Source organism: Canis aureus, chromosome 12, assembly GCF_053574225.1.
Source record: "Canis aureus isolate CA01 chromosome 12, VMU_Caureus_v.1.0, whole genome shotgun sequence".
NCBI classification, from domain to species: Eukaryota; Metazoa; Chordata; class Mammalia; order Carnivora; family Canidae; genus Canis; species Canis aureus.
Genome location: NC_135622.1, coordinates 63,744,158 through 63,758,227, shown reverse-complemented (window position 1 = coordinate 63,758,227; position 14,070 = coordinate 63,744,158). Strand labels below are relative to the sequence as shown.

At 41.3% G+C, this 14,070-nt stretch overlaps 1 protein-coding gene across 28 annotated transcripts in view; it reads right to left on the bottom strand.

Moving 5' to 3' along the window:
* The window catches only part of MYT1L (myelin transcription factor 1 like), a 404,915-nt gene extending 391,431 nt beyond the window's left edge, over positions 1 to 13,484 (bottom strand). For 3 of the 28 annotated variants that reach the window (XM_077844273.1, XM_077844291.1, XM_077844284.1), the window contains exons 1-2: positions 13,123 to 13,478; positions 7,973 to 8,324 (exon numbers count right to left, since the gene is read on the bottom strand). The gene's annotated coding sequence lies outside the window, so the exon portion shown is untranslated. Of the gene's footprint in view, positions 1 to 5,385; positions 5,517 to 6,091; positions 6,129 to 6,279; positions 6,425 to 6,662; positions 6,864 to 7,972; positions 8,325 to 12,986; positions 13,092 to 13,122 lie in introns of those variants that run through there. The other 25 variants (XM_077844274.1, XM_077844285.1, XM_077844283.1 and 22 more) reach the window with 17 other exon arrangements.
* Positions 13,485 to 14,070: the final 586 nt, after the last annotated feature.

The window sequence follows — 14,070 nt, the reverse complement described above, 5'->3', positions numbered from 1 at the left end:
CGTCTCACAAATGTGACCGCCTTTCCTGTCATACTGACCCCTTGATCGGGTACTGTTTTGATCATTAACTTTAAAAGTAGATGAACAGGTGGCGCAGCCCATTTGTAAACAGGTGTGTTAGCTTGTCCCTGGAGAACAGACACAACATTTCTTGGCTTACACTACGGGTGTGTGGGTCTCTTAGGGAAAAGGATTGTTTTTGAGCTAACAAAACCCCAGTAACAGCATATTAGCTAAAAAAAAAAATTTGGACAGTGAAACTACCTCTATTCTTATTCTTGGGGACTATGAAAAGAACTGCAAGAGATACTGATAGATTTATAACACAAATCCCACGGAAGTTCCAAGTATTAATTCAGGACCAAATGTGCATCGTTAACCAAAGAACAAGTAATAAAGTAGTCTGAAATGTATCTGAGCAAACTATTAAGATTTTCTCTCCTGTTACGTACAAGTGTCCAGCATCACTGGCACCTCCCACTTCATGTCATCTCAGACTTTGTTTTTAAGCAAAGACATGCAGCTTTTTGATGACTGAGCCACTTAAATTTCCAGACTCCAAGAGAATATAAAACACTCATTCTAATCTTACTTTTTCTTACCCAGGACTGAATCACAAAATTCCTAATTCTGTGTAGATAGGTGTGTTCAGTCAGGTCTGACTCAGTGGAAATGTGGCAGGGAGTCATCTGAATGCTCGGAAATGCATGAGCAGTTTCCAATTTGAACTGTCCCCTCCTCCTTCTGATGCCTCTTCAGCCAGTGATGAGCCCGTGGATGACCAAGCCACTGCCTGGTTCGCTGCCGGCGTGAGGCCAACTGCTGATGTCAGAGGAAGCCAGAGGGCAGCGAGCAGGACTCAGGGCTCTCCCCGTTTGTTTGGGGGGTTGGCCCTCAGTCCTCAATCCAGGGCTTAAGCACGCCATACGCAAACGTTCTGTTGTTGATCTCTGGGATCAACAGCTTTGAGATGTTCCGAAATTGCAAAACAGACACCTGACATTTGCCAACACTCCTTCCTCAAAATAGCATTTTGTTTACTGTTTCATGCATTCTCAGGTAAGCAAAGACTTGTTTCAACTGCAACTGCGTACCATGATGGGATGGCTCATGTAAATACAGAAACTGGTGGGTTGGGAGTGAGATGCAGAGCCCTCACAAAGTTGGAAATTTCAGCTCAAATTTTATAAGAAGATGATAAACTCAAATCATATATTTAATTAAGTAGGGAAATATGATTATACAATGCTATGTAATTGAGAGCTAATTTTCAGAATGCTCACCCAGATCCCTGAAGTATTAATCATCTAAGAAGGCAAGATCAATGTTTACCCTACTCTTATTATTAAGTCAGAAAAGTGGTTTCATCTATTTCAAAATGTATTCAAGAAAAAGTAGATCTGGAAGGTTTTGAAATTATCCTTTATCAGAAATTTATATTTATATTTCAAATAAGTACCTATTTGTATGTAATCTATAAATATAACACATAACACATGATGTATGTCATATTGTGTACATTATATAACATATATCATATGTTGTACACGTATATTATAATACACAAATATTAGCTGTATTACATATTTTATGTTATAGATTGTACATGAACATACACTTACTAAAATTTACACACACACATACACACACACACACACACACCCTGAATCACTGTGAGTCAGAAATTGAACTGTCAGTTGCATGTCTTTTGGCTCCTTTGACATAATAGGTGCTCAGTGCACGCACGTTGTGTGAAGTGCTCAGTCAGTGTGCTAAGAAGGAAGGGGCTGCCGAATTTTCAACCCTGACTTTGATGCTTTTTCTTCCAGGAGAAGATGGTGAGGGGAGCCCCTGGGCTGCCCATCACTGTTACTGCCTCCAGCTAGGCTGTTAACTAAACTCTTATAAAATGCAGACTACAAACATAATTAATCCATGTGCAAGGAGGGTCCCTGGGAAAAAGAACAAAAGAAAGAATCACTACCCCAGCAGCCGAAATCCCCCTGGGGAAGGACGTCGTCCCCTGATCTTGAACCCCGAGTTAACGTCTGCCCTAGACACGAGTGGTCTCGGTGTCAGCACTTTGTCAGAGCCCACTGGTGGGTGTCTCTTCCCACTTCTTTGGTATGCGTGGGCTTGGGAAAGTGCCCATACCACACGAGGGGTGGACGGGGTTAAATCCACACCATGCAACTTATTCATTCCATACTGGCCACAGGAGCACGACAGCTAGGCATACAATTTTATTCTTCTGATAATGTACTCCAAGCCCTTAAAAAAAAAAAAAAAAAGAAAAGAAACCAGTGAAGAAAGGAATTTCCCTTAGAGAAAAGAAAAGAGAAGAGAAAAAAAAAAAAAAAAAAGCAGCCACTCTTGGAGATAAACAGCACAGCCCTCTCTGGCAACTCTCACCGTTCACTCCAAACTACAGGAGATGAGGTCAAACATAAATGTAAATTTAAAAAACACAAATAATTATGACCTATCATGCCATCAGAACCACTGAATTCCTCAGCGTAATACATCCGGTTGCTGTGTGTGTCCAAAGTACAAATGATCACTGTTTCATAAAGGAAGCCAGCAAGTCTGTCTGCAGAAGAGGCTTCTATGGTTAAAGCTACAACCAACTGCCATTAGCACATACATCAGGACAATTTCACCTTCCCATCCCTCAGGCTTATAATGATTCCCCCCTCTTTCCTGCAACTGGTGATGAGCAGTACTTTCCATGACCCAGACAACAAACAGCTGGATAGATGCCAAAGGACCATACATCCGTGGTCTATCGTGCCCTTTTTAATCAACTTCCTAATTAAAAAATGCCATGCTGGCATGAGGTATGAAGGGAGTAGGCTTGGGATATTTCACAAAATCGCATCCCCTAATCCGGGGGTTGTTGAAAATCTGTGTTCTTACAGATGTTTATGAGTTTTCCTGGTGCAGAGATAGAATCAATTTGCTTGTGCCTGGCCCTCAAGACGTATTAAATTTATCCTGAAGGAAACTGGTTTCTGAAAAGCTCTTGCCCAGATGCATTAGGCAGGTGGGAGTTTCAGTGAACCAGAGGGTCCACTAGCAGATGCAGCATTGATTTCTGAATGTTCACAATCTAGCAGACAGCTCCAGAGCAGACTTGATTTGATGGCTCTCTATGGGGTGCCCTGCAGACTCGATTATTTCCACAACCAGTCTGGCTAGCATTGTTTCATGGCGACAATGCTCTGTGCTCTCAGCTTCTGTTCAGATGGCACAGGCTAGTGGCATACATGTACCCGGGTGGGAGGGGACTGGGCCAAATTTAAACTCAGTCTCTAAGAACTATCCATCCCTTTCAGGATCGAGTGATGCAGTAGGCCCTGGAGTCGAGAGGTAATGCTGACTTTTAAAAAACCATTTTGTTGAGTGCCATTAAAATACACTATGAGTCTAGGTTGAGGTAATGGCATGAAGGTCTACCCAAAACAGTGTTTGCAACTAGAAATCCGAGGATGGAAATCTTTGTCAACGTACCAAAAAGAGCCCCCACCCCATACATTATTAATTCATGAGTTGTTTGATTTAGAGACCTCAACCTGACATTCCAAACCTGAAAATATCTCAAGCAAGTGTCCGATAATCTTAAAGACATTTCTCTAGAGCAATTTGAGACTAGAGCAGAGTTTAGTAAAAAAAAAAAAAAAAGCAGTCAGTATGTAATATTGAGCCATAAAGTTCCTTCCAGCTCTATTAACGAGTACACAAATCTATCCGAAGCAGGTTTACATGGTACACGTATTAACCCAATGGCTCAAATATTATCATTTACATGCAACACTTTCACACTGGCGTTTTAAAAACACATATACACCCTCACTTGCAAAACCTTTGAAAAGATTAAGTACTCCTGGGAGTGCAAGAATACATCACAGTACACAATTTTAAAGAAATAAGGCCAAACAACCTCTTGGAAGAAAATATTTAAACCCATCTTCATTCACAATCCACGGGAGCCCTGGCGGAGACTGGCCCTTGGGGTGCCCATGGCACAGAACAGACCCCACAGGGCGGAAGCCGGCCCCTCCGCCAGCCACTCTTCCCCAGTGAGGCCAAGAGGGCCTGATTTCTGACTAATATTTTGGCATCTCACTGATTGCTTTAAAAATTTGCTATGGAAAGCTGCTTGCCTTTCCGAAGTTGATCTTCAACCTTAGATGTAAACAACACCAGCAAAAAAATACGAAAGAAAGAAAGAAAGAAAGAAAGAAAGAAAGAAAGAAAGAAAAGAAGGAGGGAGGAAGGGAGATTCCCTTAGAAATCACACTCCCAGGCAGGTGAACATCACCATATTTCTAGCTGGGGGACTTCGTTCTTTCATTGTCTTTGAAGGCAAGCCCTTCCCAACTCCACAGTGCCTGAGAGCTAATGTGACAGATAATGGCATAAAGTGAGTCTGTCAAGTGGAAACTCATGTGACATAATTTTGGCCCTTGAAAGAAGCTGGACTACACCTCTGAGGGGCAGCCAGGCACAAAGGAAGACTGGTAGGTGACACGCCAGTGCTCCCTTCTGTTTGTAAATGGACACATTGAGAGTAAAAACTAATGCTCATATTTTGCCCCAAGAAAGTTATAACCCATCACCAAACTAAAAGGAGTTATTTTAATCGGGGAAAGCTTGGCTCTGTGCTAAAATGAAATACAGCATGGAGAAATAACAGAAATATTTATTTTCTGTAGATAAGAGTTCACAAATCTGAGAACAATTTGGTATTTAATACTGTTGGGTTCAATAAAAACCTCAACTGCTATTAGCAAATTGAAAAACAAAATTTAAGAAAAAAAGGTTTTTGATAGATATAAAAGTAGAGAATTCATCTATTATGCAAAACAATAAAGAGCTCCGTGTGAGTATTGAGAAACTTACAGCAAGGGCAGGGGTGGGGGTGGGGGGATGGGGGGAATGATCAAAACCAAGTGTCAGGAGCTTCCCACAAAGGGTTAATATGTTTCCCCGACACCTTGTGTTTGAGGTTTAGTTTCTCCGTAAGAGAGTTGTTTTTTTTTCTTTTTGAGAAAGGCATAGTTTCTTTAAACAGAAGAAATGACCCTCCAAAAAGTTGCATTTTCTGTCAAATGATTGCTGTCATTGTCTAAGGCAAACAGCTGAAGGAAAGCAACTCTTTAAAAAAAGGAAAGGAAAGGAAAGGAAAGGAAAGGAAAGGAAAGGAAAAAGGAAAGGAAAAGAAATGAAAGCAAGCCAGCGTAAAAATAGAAGCAAAATAAAATCCTTAAGTGATCTGCTATATTTAAGAAACTGTCAATAGGCAGTTCAAGGATAGTAATTCCTACTTGAGTTCCACCTCAGAAACACACGAAATAATTAGGTCAGTTTAAATGAAAAGCTTACCTTTCAAGGAGAGTAAAAATTATGAAAATAAGAGAGAACTATGTGTCGGAGAATTCCCGGAGAAGTAAGTATATTTAAGTAGATACTAAACCACCCATATTGCAGTATTACAGTGAGAGAATTATATAAGAAATGTGTGTCACTGGTGACCACAGAGCACTGGGATTCCAGCAAGCTGAGCCTTATTCCCCAACTCAGGACGCCGGTTTGTGAAACCAGTTTCCATTTTCTTCCGAAAAGAACCGAAAGTATCAGAGGCTGTGCCAGTTTTTATATCTCCTGTCTGTGGATCCTGCAGAATCGGTACAAACTTGAGTTCGATTCTCACAAGCTCCGGTGAGTTGCTGGTTAAATGAGCTAAACCCCTCTTCCAGCTAGGAAAAATATATACCGGGCAAAACTAATTATGTCTGGGCTCAACCTGAAACGGCGGCAGCTCATCTGACTGGTCTGGAGACACTGTTGCAGAAAATATTAATTAAACACCTTGACTTGCGGCTGCTGTGAGCTCTGGAAGCAGGGCCCCCTGCGCGGGGAGTGTGCGCTCGGGACTCGGGAGGGAAGATGGATGAAGCGACTAGCCCAGAGCAGCAGCCAACGACTGTTCTTTTGTTACTGACCAGGAGGAGTTGAACTTTGCTCCACTTTGGGGAGCGGAGCCACCGCCACCGCTCTGGAAACAACAAGGAGGACAGGACATATTTACCTGCGGGGAGCATCAGAGGGAGACCTGGAGCGCCGCAAAACAAAGTGGTCCAGATGCCCAGATGCATGGTCTGTGGCTGCAGGGCACCACCCCCCCCACCCGCCCGGCCCGGCTGCTCCGGCTAGGCCGGCGTCTGACAAGCAGCCGTCCCCGTGGCAGCCACCCTGCCTTCCATCTTGGGGACTCACCCAGAAAATCCCGCACCCCGCTCCAGGACTCCAGAACTCCTCTAATGCTCCCGAACGCCCACCATTTGTTCTGCATTCATCCAATCAACTTTGCACTGCACATCTTCTCTCTACCGGCGCTCAGACGCCGGGCCACCGCTCATCTGTATGCTAATTATTTTGCCACATGGACAAAAGTAATAATGCTTTCAGACAGGAAACTAACAGGCCTGAAGTCGAAGATGGAAATTAATAAGTTGACACCACTAAACGCCGGCCAGGCTGTCATGCGTGCCGCGCTGCCTGGCGGAGGGGGCCGCGCCTCGGCGGCCGAGCTGGGCATCAGGCAGCGGCTCCCGGGGAGGCCGGGCCCGCAGAGCAGCACCAGCTCACCGCTCACTTACCCTGTGGCAGGCTGCATCCTCTAAGCACTACCAAACATATCCATTTCCCCAAATCCTAGTACGGGAGGGAACTTCAGCGCTGAGCTAGATATTTTTCAAGTGATAGCTGTGGATTAAACCAGTAATTTCTAACCTTCCTGTTTATTAAGCCTGCAACACAGTCAGACAAGATTGGGGATGCATGCTGTATGCTTCTTACATTGTACCCACAGGCCCCTAAATCTCTAGAGCAGAATGTGTATCATGTGCAGTGCCGTATTCAATGTAATAGATGAGAACTGTAAATACCACAGTCAGGCCGGGAGCAGTTGCCGGGGAGGCAGTAGATCTAAAAACATCCCCCCCCCCCCCGCCGCCCCCATCATTGATGCTATGGCAAATCCACGCTGTGGCTACAGAAACCTCATCAGGTCGGCTGCACCTACGGTATTGTGCACGGTGCCACCGCTTAGCATTAAAAACAAAACAAAAAAGAGGTTCGGAAGCCTGCCCTGGCATTTCAAAGGAGAGAACAGTTACACAAGAGTTAACTGGAACTGACTCCTAAACCTCTCCGGGGTTGCCAACCACACTATGCTCTGCTTCAGTAGGAGCTTCTTTTATCACTTTCGCTTAAAACAAAAGACATAAAACTCTTTCTCCAAGAAAGTTAAAACATCATCAGTCTTGGGGTCTTGTCTGAAGGGGAAAAAATACCAGAAAAAGTTCTGATCAGAAAAGGCGAGACCAAATGAGATTTCAAAAATACAGAAAGGAACATAGATATATGACTTTCATTAGCATTTTCCCCGTAAAAAAAAAAAAAAAAAAAAAAAAAAAGAAAGTGCTGATTTTATAGATAGCTCCTTGGGTCGAGCAATAAAAGCTTTCGTCCAGCAGTGACTGTGCCACTGCACTCCCTGCAAACCTCTGTTATAACACTCACCACTATGAAAGTCCACATTAAATCACAAAGGCTACTTAGCACCTCCCACTCCTCCCCCTGGACACTAGCCTTGCAGACACAGACTTCTGTTTAATGACAACTCCAGCTGCATGCGGGTATATCGGGTGCCTGCCCACAACGATATGATCCTGAAGGACCAGCTCTGTTGGAGAAAGAGTCCATTGTTGGCTCCTCTGCACACCAGACCATGCGATTTTAGGAAGTGTTAGAATTTGTCATCACGCAAGCTGCAGATAGTCAGGTAGGCAGGGAAACAACTATGTGCCCAAGTGCTTAAGAGATCAAGTGAAATCATTCCAAAGAGCTGGAAGTTACAACAACCAGATAAATTATACACAAGCTTGGAAGAGAAAGAAAGAGATACCTTTTTGCAGAAGAGTTGGTGGCCATGAAGCAAAACGCTGTTCCGCAGTCTATTTCTCCACACATGCAGGGCTATTTCTGCTGTGGAGAGCCCATGGCACGTGTTGATCGCCTCTCCCTATACATCCCCACTCCATCCGCCCCTGCCCTCCAGCGCCGTCACCGTCAGCTCACTGTGTAGACGGAGAGTCTAGGGCAGAACCACCACCGGTGATAAACCACTGCAGGCTTTTCCACAGAGCACGATGCTGACCGTGGTTTCCGAGGGGGGGGACGGCTCCGAAGTCTGAAGTTACCGAGAGCACCTCAGTCTGCCTTTCAGACGTGATTCCTCTACATCCCGAGCCTCTTGCCTGACGTGTTGAGACCAGACATGCTGGTTACTACAGAGCCCACCGTTCCCTTCCCATCCAGCCCTGCTGGAAATCACTGCAGTCTGAGAGCGAGGATCGCTTTAGGAGAATGCCCTGTACCATTCTGTGTTCTCGCAGCACAACACCCCTTACACTTAGACTAAAATATTTTCCTCCCCCTCCCAACTTTTCCAATAATCACCACGTGGGGAGTAGGGATTTTTTTTAAAGAGATACATTTTAGGAAAAATCTGCTAACAGAAGAGCCCAATACAGCAATGCTTATCAGTATTTCTTCATATAATAAATAAGCATTTGTGTGTTCTTTCTAGTTTTATAACACCTGGCTTACATTTTCTCTGCCATCTCTGATTACTTCTACAGATACCCTGAGGACTCATTATGATGTCAAAGCTTAAAACAGTTTCATTGTGAAAACAGGCATAGAAAAAATCATTGTGTATGCTTGAACAATGCAGGTGTGAAAGAGACACAGACAGAAGAGAGGGAGGCAAAAACAGACAAACAGGAACAGAGTTAAAGAGAGAGGGAGAGGAGGGGAGAAGGAGGGGGAGAGGGAGAGGCAGGGAGAGAGAGAGAGAGGGAGAGAGACAGAAAGAGAGACAGAGAGAGAGAGAGAGAGAAGACAGGACACAAAGCATACTCCAAACTGAAACCATGTTGCATTGAAATACAGCCCACTGATGGGAAATGTATAGCTGCTGCCTTAAAATAATCTGGTATCAGGAAAATCGTACAACAGATCACTACAAAAGTAGAGTATTTAGTGTGATTTCTTGTATAAGTTATGGCCATTATAGGCATTATTTCTAATTTGTGGTGTACGCCAATGTAAAATATCTTTTTTTTTACATCAACCACACATGATATTTGGATGTGCCTTATGCCCACCACTTCAAAATAAAATTAAAAAAAATAATTTTATACACACACACACAATTTTAAGTTTGTGATATCTTTTCTCTTTAGTTCAGTTTGGAATAAATGTAGACCAGTGCCAGGTACAGTGTTGTGGTAAAGAATATACTATGGTGAAACTTGGCCTGCTGAAAAATATGTTAATCATTTGCAAGTTTTGTTCAAGTTTAGCCTCCATTACTCCTTCATGGGGAATGCCACACATATTTTCAAAAGAAGAAGAAGAAGAAGAAGAAGAAGAAGAAGAAGAAGAAGAAGAAGACGACATTTGTATAAAGGGCTTTTTAAAAAAACTTGAACATAAGAAAGTGCATAATACTATTGTAATCAAATTATTTTTTTTGTAATCAAATTATAATAAGTAATTAGATTATAAGAATTTGCCAAAACTAAAGATCTTTGTTTCTGAATCTACCATTCATTCGCTTCCTGTACAGACTGCTGGTGAGACTTTGCATCAAGGCAGACTTTAAGGCTAAGTAGTAGATGCATTTGAAAATCTAGTTATTGATTGGAATTGTAGCCCTGAACTCAAAAGGACAACCCAATGAGCTACCCTTCAGTGTCAGGGCAGGGCTGCCTTCACCAAAAAGTGTCTTGCTAGTCCCTCTTATCTCACTGAGTGGGCTTCTTAATATAAAATATTCAAGAGTAACTAAAATGCTAAGTTGTTTGAAGTTAAAAATGTAGCCATCAAAATATATAATAAGTAAACAACGTATTTTGGGTGATTATACCATGTTTCTTATGACAATACCTCTCTCTCAGATTATCCTACAGGTAGAGTTGGAAATCTGGTTTACCCATGTGACTTTGAAAATATTATTTAGGCAACAAAATAATTTTTTTCACAGAAAACTGGTTTGGATTTTTTAATCACACATGTGAAGTATTTCTAAAAGCAAATCAACAAATAGATTAAGTCTAAATTTTAAGTATAGTTTTAACAAATAGAAAAACTTTAAAAAGCCTTGAAGTTACAAAATAACTTATTCCCTTTTCTTAGTCTACTGAAAATTGGCATAGACAACAGACATAAAACATCAGGCATATTCAATAGTAAAGTATGGAATATAAATATTTTCAAGACAGTAAAAAAATAAGCTAGGTGAAAAACAGAACAGGAACAATGGAAGGCATAGACTGAAGGGGCCCCTTTTCTGAAAGTGCCCACATTTTCCTGAAATCATGCTTGTTCTATATTTATAGTCTGAAAGGAAATTCTGTGCTCATATTCCTTTAGGAATTTTGTTACAGCACACATACATGGTCTACAGATCATTGGGCCTTTAACTTTGATCTCAGCTTCTAACACACATACACAAAATCAGCCCAAGTTTCGCGGCAGGATGCAAGTTTAACTCATGAGAAGTTGACATTTATGCTTCATGTATACTTCCTGTCTTGCTGGTTCATCTTGATGGTCCTGGCTTATCGTTTCCAAAATAAATGTCTATCAGTAATTACATACCTTTCCATTACAAAAAGCTTTTCCATCTGAAAAACATGTCTACCTAGTGTTTACAGTTTTCCAATGCACCATTGTATACTTAGGCAAGTGATTTTAATGAAATCCTAATGTTTGGCAATTTGGAAAGTGGGGTGAAATTCTTATGTGCAGAGTAAAACACAGAGATTGCATATCTTTTCTGCCACCATCTTCAAAACACCCAATTGTGACCATAAAGGCTGCTCTTGCTCCTACCTCAAGGAGCACAATCATCAAGGTGATGAAAGTGAGCCATTTTTACGTTGCCAGTAAACTAGTGGAAAGTCAGTCAGGGCTGAACGTAATTGCTATCAGCAGCGGACAGCTCCCGGTGCTGAAAGGGAAGGGGAGAGAAGCCCTGCTCACAATGGCTCACTCAACCAGCCTTTGAAAAATCACAGCAAAACTGAATGAGGTGGCAAGTGCTCGGGCTGAATGGCACTGTCTACAGAACAATGGCAGCCAGCTCCAAATCCCACTATAATCACATTAATGAGATTAATCAGTGAATTAGCAGCAGTCAAATGTCAGGGAGGCAAGGAAGAACCCAACCAAGATTGGTAATTAACTTTTTTTTGGGGGGTGGGGGAGAAGGAAAAACCAACTCTGCTACCTCCTAGTTTGCTCAGAAGTTGACAATTCTGCTTTCCAAATCTGAAGACGACATGTACTGATCAAAAAGCACCAGCATAATCCTTCCTATTATAATATAGATCCAGGTATCACGTTACCGTGATTCAACTACAGTCCTCTGAGAAAAGTGATGTCACTTTAAATAATCTTCACAAACTATCGGGCTTTTATTGTTTTGAACTTACTAAGTGTGAAATTACTAGAGTGAAATCATTTCTGTAATACTCGAGCTAAAATATAAAAAAAAATGGCTGATTTTAAAAGGAAGGATTACATAACAGCTGCTTTGCTTATAAGTCATCCGTGATACTGTGGCAAGAGTTTTTTAAAAGTGCCATCAAGTAAAAAATTATTATACAAGCATATCAGCAACCGTCTATTGTCTTTAATAAAGAAAATATGTCACTACAGTTCAACCTTGTGGAGAATTTCAACCAATTAACCTATTGTACTTGAGAGCATAGAATCATACACTTTCCTTCAGGTCAATTAGAAAAAAAAATAAACTTCCTTTTTCCTAGAACGTGTCACTTAGTCGTGTATATGATATACAATCAACACTTTGCATTCAAAGTTCTGAAGAGGTGAAAACTTACGGGAATGCAATGGAGCTGTTTTTCAAAAGGGAATATTGTGCAAAACACTTTTTTAAAAAAAGTAATCACATTTTTATCTGCATGGCAGACATGCTCTATTTATCGTTTAGAAAGCTGCATAACTTTTATGAAGTTGAACAATTAGAAAGACTCCCTTATGCCTATAAGGGTGGTGGTAGGGTGCTTTTGTCTGTGAAGTTAATTTTGTTCAGTAAAATACACTCAAACACAAAAGCTCTTAGGAAAAATATTTTTACTCAAAGTAAATAAATAACTTAAAATTCTACAGTATTATATAGTAGAGTTTTAGTGGTACAAGAAATTGTCATGGCTAATTTAATACTAAAGTCAAATTCAATGCTCTATAGTTCGAATAACTATCATATGAATATTTGCATATCTATTTATTTCCTTAATATGACCTATCTTGAAACTAAAGTTTGCAGTCTGGACTTCTAGTTTATTAATGTAAGTTGCATGAGAAGACATATTTCTGTTACAATTGAAATAATGTTTCATCACTATGAACTTCAGACATTTAGGTAATAGTTAAAAATCTTTGAGTTTCTCAGTTTAGACCATATAAGTCAACTTTCTCACCATTAGGCAAAATGTAACATCACAGCAAGAATATCGAATGTTTTAACAGCCTTTGTAACAATGCTCTGCTTCATTTGTAATGGAAAGTAACCCAGTAAAGTCTCTGGGAAGTTTTTGTTTCAGTGCCCGCAAATCATCCAAGTATTGTCCATGCAGCAAGTTTTTTTTTTTTTAAATAAACAACATCACAGTTAAGGCATGCATCTTAATACCCATTTTGCTGTAAAGACAGACTTCTGTGGCTCACAAACTCTCTAGCCCAGGAACATTTCAGCTCCCAGCCATGCTGTAAAAATAACTTTAAAAAGGAGCAAACAATAGGCACTGCAGCACCAGCCCCTGGACTACGGTAAAACATACGCTGTCCACCAAGTCCACAGAATTAACCTAACGAAGATCACATACCTCACAACATGACCACAACCGCTCACAAGTTAACGACCAACTCAATGCTGTCAACTGTGCTGGCTCAATAGACACCAGAAGAAAAGAAAACCCTTTTCCACCACAAGTTTGAAAGGAGGATGAGGAATATGCCTACCACCGAGATGCAGAAAAGGTTGCTTTTTGTCTTCAGTGAATATTGACACCATAACCCATAGTCCAGGGAATAAAACGTAAAATAAAATACACCCACCAACAATGAATAAAAAAATCAGGGGGCTTCAAGAAGGCTGCGAGGAAAGCTCTCTCTCTGCTTTAGTGTGCAGTAGCTTAGGGAAAAAATGTCGCCCGGGCAGGACTGACAAACGCAGCGCGATCGGCTCGCGGGCCTGAGGGATCTGTTTCACTTCCACATGCGTCCCCTGATGCACACACTCCCACTCATGCTCTCGATATGCTTTTTTTTTCTCCACATTTTTTTTCACGAGCTCCAAATCCCCGGCATATGACCTTCTGTTAAATAGATAAAAAAAAAATTGCTTATCAGTCATGCAAATGAGGCTGAATTCATTTTCCACAACAGATGGCCTCATAGATAATGATGATGGAAGAGAGAAAATTGAATGTCTCTCACAAGGTGGCCATGGCAACCGAGAGCAGAATAATATCAATAATAAGCTCAGTGCATAATAAGGTTGTCAATCCCACAAATCAAAGTCTCCAGCTAAATCAGGTACACCACCCCAGCTAGTTACCAGGTAAATATGAATATATATATATATATATATATATATATATATATATATATATATATAGCAGTTTACAGTGACCATGAAGAAAACTAGAATTTCAAGGCATTCTGTGGAAATGCGCATGTGTGTGTGTGTGTGTGTGTTTCATCGGAGGGGGTTGGTTTGATAATGAAATGACAATGTGACATATTTTTTCTTTATTTTTGTTTCATTATATTTTCTGTAGTGCACTTGGTCTCGGGAAGGATTTTTAAATAGCCATCTTGAAATCTGGAATGTGGAGTGTGGGATCTCCTGTCTCCTCCTCGCCCCCACTCTCCCTGTCTGATGTTCTGTGCTGCCCTGATGCAGTA